Here is an 8,076-nt window from a genome sequence, read left to right as displayed (position 1 = left end):
GATATAACTAAATATACTTTCTATATAGTAGAGCAAGCAGGAGCTGGAGACCGTGTTACTGTAATGGTGGTAACTTTATTAGTCAACAACGGAAACGGATAACACGTCATACATATATACTAGGCAGTACCCGGATGCCCCACAAGGTGGTAGTATAAGTACATGACAATACCCTCTCCTCCTTACTTTCCTGTCTTTCTCCACTGTCTCTATCCAATAAAAAGCCGTGGAAGTCCAGGGTCTCTCGCCTTTAACAAAACTACTTCGTGTTCTGGTAAGAAATCAGGCTTCCTTTTGGCAAGAGGGGAACTTGCCAGTTGAATCAGTAAATCTCTACTGTAAGACATCCTGACTTTTGGGGGGTTTGGTGGATGTTGAGTGTGGAGATGGAGAATCTCATAAAACTGCTCCACTCCAACGCTGTTGACTGTTTTGTCCTCTGTCTGTGCATACACCTCTGAGATTCTAACAGGCTCCTGGCCCACAGCACAGCGACGCAGGGGTCTGGCTGGCTCCAGGTGTTTCTGTAGAACCCGTCTCCTTGTCACTTCCATCCTGGCTAATTCGATTCTCAGACCAGCCGGCGCCTCCCTCAGACAGACGGTCTGACCTGCCTGTTTCTGCTGCGTTCGTCAACTCACCCTGAGAGCACCAGAGCGCACATTTAAGTTACCCAATGTCGTCTTACATATCTTTCCATTCTTATCATTCTATATGAAAAAGGGTTTTAAGTCAACACAGCAAACTTATAATCCTCATAAATCTATCTACTGCAAAGTCTTCTTTGTTTAATTCAATGCTGTTGCCAACTACTAGTCGGCTACTACTCGTCTCTGAGGAGACTGCCAGATCTAAGCTAGTTGAGTTTAATGCAACCACTCATTTATAGTTTTTTTTAGATTATACCACTTGAAAAAACAAACTGAAATAATCCTAATGATATTAATTTAAGAGTGTAATCTATTTGGCAATAACTACTACCCTGAAATCTAAAATGCTTTGCATATTCAGGCTTGGCTAACATCTAATTTCGTATAATGTTCAAATAATTAAATACATCCTTAAAGTGACTTATGTCCAAAAGCACAAATTTGAGGTAACTTTTTCCAACTGCATAAATAGATGCATTTTTAAATTAAACGATGAGTGTTTAATGTTTGGAGCCACTTCAGTTGTGATTTTTCTCGAATTCCTCAAGATCCTCAGCGTCAAGCTTCTCTATTTTCTTGTCTATGGAGGGGGAAAAGTGTAAACAGTTAGTGTGAACCCTGTCTTTTGGATGCATCAATGTCAAATCTTGAGTGCTCAATCTAGACAAAGAAACAAACATACTGAAATGTTTTTCGATTCTGTTGAGAATGTTCATGCTGTGTTTGCTGTCAACCATATTGTGGTCTTCGTGGGAGTGCAAGTTGATCCCAATGTGAAGGCCATGCTTCTACTGCGTCACTCTCAGCTCCAGGTCCATGCATCCACGTGGCAAACGTTGAAATAAATTGAGTCAGTGCGTTAGCGAACTCTGCCGTTTTTGCTTTATACTGTACCATACATCCAGGGTTCGAGTTATGTGGGAGCCAATGGGAGCTCTCTAGACCAGGTTAACACAAAGATCTAATCCTTGAGTTCAGTTGAAAAAAACTATCTGTAAAAACAGATTAAAAGGCGTTACAGGTTGATTAGGCCTCCAACCCTTCAAGAACTTAGAGGTGCACCTCAGCACTGTCCAGGTCTTCGCTATTCACAGATCTCCTGTCCTCACAGTTCAGGATGTGGTGTGATAGCTCATGTTTGGGCATCAGGTGGCGGGCATTGAAAGGGCAGGTTTTCAATTTATTGGCCAGTTCTGGGTGATTCTTACTGCACTTGATCAGATGGTATGGGAAGCGGCTGCCACGGATCTGGTGGTTCTTGTCATATGGACACTGAAGGAGTTTGTTTGGGTCACTGGCATCTTTTATTTCAGTGTCTTCGAAGCGTTGCAGCTCCTCAATTGTAGCAGTGGAGGGAGACGGCGTCTAAGCACGCTCCCCGCGGATGCGGCGTGCCAGCTGGATGTCTTTTGGCATGATGGTGACACGCTTGGCATGGATGGCGCACAGGTTGGTGTCCTCAAACAGACCCACCAGGTAGGCCTCGCTGGCCTCCTGCAGGGCTCCGATGGCAGCGCTCTGGAAACGCAAGTCGGTCTTGAAGTCCTGAGCAATTTCTCTGACCAGGCGCTGGAAGGGCAGCTTGCGGATCAGCAGCTCAGTGGACTTCTGGTACCGACGGATCTCTCTCAGGGCCACGGTACCAGGCCTGTAACGATGGGGCTTCTTGACTCCACCGGTGGAGGGGGCGCTCTTACGAGCAGCCTTGGTGGCCAGCTGTTTACGTGGAGCCTTTCCTCCAGTGGACTTACGTCTGCTTGGTACGAGCCATTGCAACGAGTTATCACCTTGGGTGAATATTAACGTTTTTCGCACGGAAATAAATGTTATGGTTGTCTAGCTGTGTCAGTATTTACTAGCTCTCACACCGGGGTGTGCCTTTTGATTTTAAACTGGACAACCGAGCCATCTTGACCGGCGACTTTGAGGTTGATGTGGTCATTCTCGGTTTTCACACCTTCCTTCGGCTTCTCTTCAGACATGACGTGACTGTTGCTGTGAGGCTTTAAAAAGGTCTAAAGTAAAGACAGACGGCGCTCCTCCCTCGACCTCTCCAACTCCGCCTTTGCCAGCTTCTCCGCCTCCAGCAGGGCCCTCCACTTCTCCTTCTCCTCCGCCTTCACACGCTCACACACCTGGACCACACAAGACATTTTGGGGGTCTGATCTCCCTCAGGCTCCTCACCCTGGTGGGCTGCTTTGACCAGCTGGCAGGCCCGGATTAACCCCCTAGGGTGCCCTAGGGTGACCAGACTTGATGTGTGCCCCCCCCCCAACACACACACCCTCCTACTTTGCAAGTGAAAGTGTGATATTTACTATGGTTACAAAACCCATAGATTTACAAGAGCATATAACTACAGTACAGGCTCATCACAGTTGGGCCTAATGCCGTAGTATAGCCTTTACACTGATGCTCAAATCTGAATGCAACTCACATCACAATGCAACACGACTTTCTAAATATAGGCTAATTATTTCCATCATAAATGGCCTGAGACTACGTACATGCTAAACCATAACAAAGGGGGAAAATGCACATACTGTATACTACAATAAAACAAGCTCAATACCAACCAAGTCCAATAACGACTGTTGCAGGCATATAAGAATAAGAACATATTTTCTGTCAGCATTAATGAAAAGTACTACAGGTATTATGGAAATAAACAGCGCCTCTCTCTTTGCCACTCTGCTCACCTTCGTGATGCTGTATCAGACGTAGGCTATAGCCACAGCCTCATATTAGCCCCAAATAATCATAAGTAAGCCTTACCTTTAGCAGAACTTATTTTTTCTTGATTTTACGCAGGCAAAGTCGTTTACTAAATCCTCAAAGTCCATCTCTTTGACCAACTCGGATTCAATTGCCAGCAGGGAATCTTATTCTTATCAGGCCTCTCTTATTGCACTATAGTTCTCTCTCAACGCTTTGGTAGAGTCAGTCCTACAACTCCATCTAGTACTGGACAGTGGTTTTAGAGTCCTGCTGATGTTCACATCCTTCTTTTTAAATATCCGGCTCCATCTGTGAGGGGATGCTGCACAAAACGCATACAATGACTGAAGTAGGTCAAAGAAATCACTCGCATCCTTACAGCTATTAATGCTGTTTACACCGACAACATGAAGGGAATGTCCAGCACAGGGCACGTAATGAATCAGGGGGTTTGCTTTTTTAAGATGCGCCTGGAGGCCGTTATATTTACCCGACATGTTACTGGCGTTGTCGTAACTTTGTCCCCGGCAATTCGACAAGTCTAACCCCAGGTCATGACATGAACCATTATTTATTTTTTATTTTTTTACACATTTCTGCCCACCCCCCCCCACCCAACCCCAAACATTTCCTGCAGGGCCCTAAAGTTACATTGGCATAGTAATAACATTAAAAAAGGAAAAAGAAAATAGATTAAAATAAATGTTCACACTGGACAATAATAATGTGAGTCTTGGTATTCTAATGCAGTTGAACCGAGTTGAGGCAGTCCAAACCTCCTTGTCAAAGCTTTGGTTTGCTTTGTTACTTCTGCTTGATCGTCTTGAGTTTCCTGGAACAGCCATGTCAAAGGTAAACACACTCTTGCTACCATCAGGAATCTCTGAAGAAATTTGTTTCTTGACTCCAGCTCTTTTGATTTTGGTCAACCTTGGCTTTTTGTCTTGTTTTATGCCTTCGTCTTCAGCTGATAAAGCAGGGAAAGGAATTGGATCTAATGATTTTGGTCTCGACACATCACTGCAAGGTGACAACCACTGGTCGTTCTTGTGCAGGGATTTTCCAGGACAGTTGTCACTAGTGTCTTCTTGTTGCTTCTTTCCATCTTTCTTCTTTGAGCAAGGCTGAGCACCAACATATGGGTCATCAGAATCCGTATCTGTGGGAGAGAGGTTCTCCCTTTTCTCTCTCATCTCTTTCAGTCGCTGTGCCATGGTGTCAGACCATTTCAGCAGAGGGCTGTAGACTATTCCATTCTCTTCATCAATGATGAAAGGGGACACATCTGTAAAAAAAGGTGACGACGGCACTGGATGAAGCTCTTTCATCATCTTGTCCAGTTTTTTCTTCATGCGTGTGTCATTTTGGGGGGTCAGCACGGGGGTGTCTTTTGGCTAGAAGTGGCGTGTGCATTTCTCCTCCTCCTCCAGGCCCTGGAGTTTTTCACTGAACTGTTTCTTTTGTTGTTGCTCCCAGTAGAGGGTGGCGAGATGTTGTTTGTTCTCGGCCAGTTCTCGGGCCACATCCAGACCACCCAGCTGTAGGAGACTCAGGCGTTGGAGGGCCGCGTTGTGGTGTTGAAACCTGGCCCTCTGTTCTGCCGCTTTCCTCCTTCCGACTGACCCGAAGTAGCCCTTTGTCCTGGCCTTAACCATCTCCCACCACTCTATCGGGGAGTCGAACAGTTCTTTTAGGGTTCTCCAGGTAGCGCCTGGAGAAGGAATGCACCACTGTTGGGTCCTGAAGGATCGATGTATTCATCCTCCAGGTTCCCCTACCCGCTCTTGTTTGGCCGTCCCATTCCAGGGACACGGTCAACATCCTGTGGTCCGAGAAGTGGGCCGCCTGACTGGTCAGGGTTCCCATCCTCAGACCTGGTGAGAGCAAGAACATGCCTATCCTGGAGGAAGAATTCCCGGAGGAACTCACCCTTGTGTGTGTCGGCGGGGAGGTGCCCCCGGCGTCTACCAGTTGGAAGTTGTCTATGATGGATTGGAGTTCTGTAGTGGATCGGTCTTTCCTGGGCCTGCTGCGGTCCTCATCCCGGAGGGCACAGTTGAAGTCTCCCCCCACTAAGACTGGTGTGGGAATGAGGAGGAGAGACCGAAGTTTCTTGAAAAGGGAGACTCTCTCGGCCACGTTGGTTGGGCCGTACACATTGATGACCCTCAGCGGCGAACCCTGGATCTCTAGGTCCAGAACCAGGATTCGCCCGCTCTCTACAACCTCCCCCTTTTTGGTCTGAAGAAAGGGGTTGGCCACCAATATGCCGACCCCATCCGCTAGGGCTGGGTATCGCCACTGATTTCCCAAAACGATTCGATTCCGATTCACAGCTCACGATTCGATTCGATTCGATTCCGATTCGATCTAGTTACAATATACATTTTTTGCTTGAATATGAAAGAGATTCTCAGAACTAATGCTATAAATGGTTCAAGGAACCCTATAACATGTAGCATTGTTAAACATATCAATGTTTACATTAAGAATTGACTCCAAAGCAGTTACATGAATGTACTTTTTATTGGAACATAAATGAACATCATTGACCAACATTTTGCTAAATCAGACACTACAAAAAGTGCTTTTTAACGTGCTTTACTGCAGCCGATGTAAATAAAGGGGCTACAAACATAGCCTACCTGAAGTGAAGTTGCGATATCACGTTTCACCTGCGCGTACATGTCTGGGACTATCACTTCACTTAACTGTTTGCGTGTCGGTAACACGTAGCGTGGTTCTAATACAGTGACGAGTTTTCGAAAGCCAGCATTTTCAACAACGCTGTACGGGCGTATATCCTTGCAAATAAAATGTGCTACAGCCTCTGTAATTTGTTGGGCACGGGGAGAATTTGATTGCAATTTGCAACCAAACGTCTTTATCAGCGAGGCCTGTTTCGGATCCGCTGTTCCGTGTTTCACGTCAGGGTCGGTGATGCCTCAATAAGTGGTTCCGTAGATTTGTGGTGATTCCACTAAATTTAACTTCCACTGCGCACAGCTTACATATGACTTTGCTTTTGTCCAGCTCATCTCTATCGACAGATAGTCGTCTATCTGTACCAGTGGAGGCTGGTGACTTCCAGAATTGAGGAGGCCAATTTTTTTTCCGCTTGCTCGCTTCACTCGCGATGGAATGTTCCCTGTTCTTATAGAAGAATATTAAATTGACTTGTAATAAAACGAAATCGACTACATTAAAAATAAAACTGTTCAATAAATCCTAAATCTTGTCTACCTATTCGATGTATAAATCGCGCCAAGCAAATTTGGCCAAATGAGCTATTATTTTCAGGGATAATAGCCATGGGTGTTCTAGACGCCATTTAGCAGACGCTTTTAATCCAAAACGATTTACAATTACGAATTACAGGGACATTCCCCCTGGAGTAATTGAGGGCTAAGTGCCTTACTCAAGGGCAAAATAAGGTGGTCTCAGGCGGGATTTTAACTCACGACCTTCCGATCAAGAGTCCAATTCACTAACCATTAGACCACCAATACATACATACTGCATGTACACCAGTGGAGGCTGGTGACTTCCAGAATTGAGGAGGCCAAATTATTTTCCGCTTGCTCGCTTCACTCGCGATGGAATGTTCCCTGTTCTTATAGAAGAATATTAAATTGACTTGTAATAAAACGAAATCGACTACATTAAAAATAAAACTGTTCAATAAATCCTAAATCTTGTCTACCTATTCGATGTATAAATCGCGCCAGAATCTCGCCGACTTCCGAGGTCATTTTAAGCAAATTTGGCCAAATGAGCTATTATTTTCAGGGATAATAGCCATGGGTGTTCTAGACGCCATTTAGCAGACGCTTTTAATCCAAAACGATTTACAATTACGAATTACAGGGACATTCCCCCTGGAGTAATTGAGGGCTAAGTGCCTTACTCAAGGGCAAAATAAGGTGGTCTCAGGCGGGATTTGAACTCACGACCTTCGATCAAGAGTCCAATTCACTAACCATTAGACCACCAACACATACATACTGCATGTACACCAGTGGAGGCTGGTGACTTCCAGAATTGAGGAGGCCAAATTATTTTCCGCTTGCTCGCTTCACTCGCGATGGCCATGGAATGTTCCCTGTTCTTATAGAAGAATATTAAATTGACTTGTAATAAAACGAAATCGACTACATTAAAAAGAAAACTGTTAAATAAATCCTAAATCTTGTCTACCTATTCGATGTATAAATCGCGCCAGAATCTCGCCGACTTCCGAGGTCATTTTAAGCAAATTTGGCCAAATTAGCTATTATTTTCAGGGATAATAGCCATGGGTGTTCTAGACGTGTCCTGCAAAGGACAAGTTGATAGGACACTCGTAGCCACTATGGCGAGTGTTTCTTTGACTGAATTTGACCTACATTTCGTTGTTTGGTACCTGTACTGTAGCAATGACAATAAAGACCATTCATTCATTCATTCATTGAAGTGACTGGCGAATTCTCAAAATGGCTTCATGTGATTGGACGAACAAAATGTCAATCTTTCAGCCCTGGACTCAATGCATGGTGAGGCCAGGCCTCCTCTGCCCACCCATTTTCAGTGATTTGGCCAATCACATATTGCCATGAAAAAAATTGCATTACATTGACTTCTATGAGAAACCACTTTCCTGGGGAGGCCTGGCCTCCCTCAATACAAACGGATAGGGATTCTGGCCTGTAGGTGCTTTACAATTGCAAT

At 45.0% G+C, this 8,076-nt stretch overlaps 1 pseudogene across 1 annotated transcript; it reads right to left on the bottom strand.

Annotated features, from left to right (window-relative positions):
- Positions 1-2,015: 2,015 nt before the first annotated feature.
- LOC308149694 (histone H3.3A-like) lies at positions 2,016-2,421 on the bottom strand (annotated as a pseudogene). The gene has a single exon. The product of its transcript is annotated as a histone H3.3A-like (transcript).
- Positions 2,422-8,076: the final 5,655 nt, after the last annotated feature.

Source organism: Nansenia antarctica, assembly GCF_963989245.1.
Source record: "Nansenia antarctica genome assembly, chromosome: 2".
NCBI classification, from domain to species: Eukaryota; Metazoa; Chordata; class Actinopteri; order Argentiniformes; family Microstomatidae; genus Nansenia; species Nansenia antarctica.
Note: the sequence above shows the minus strand (reverse complement) of the source record. Positions and strands in the feature narration are given on the sequence as shown.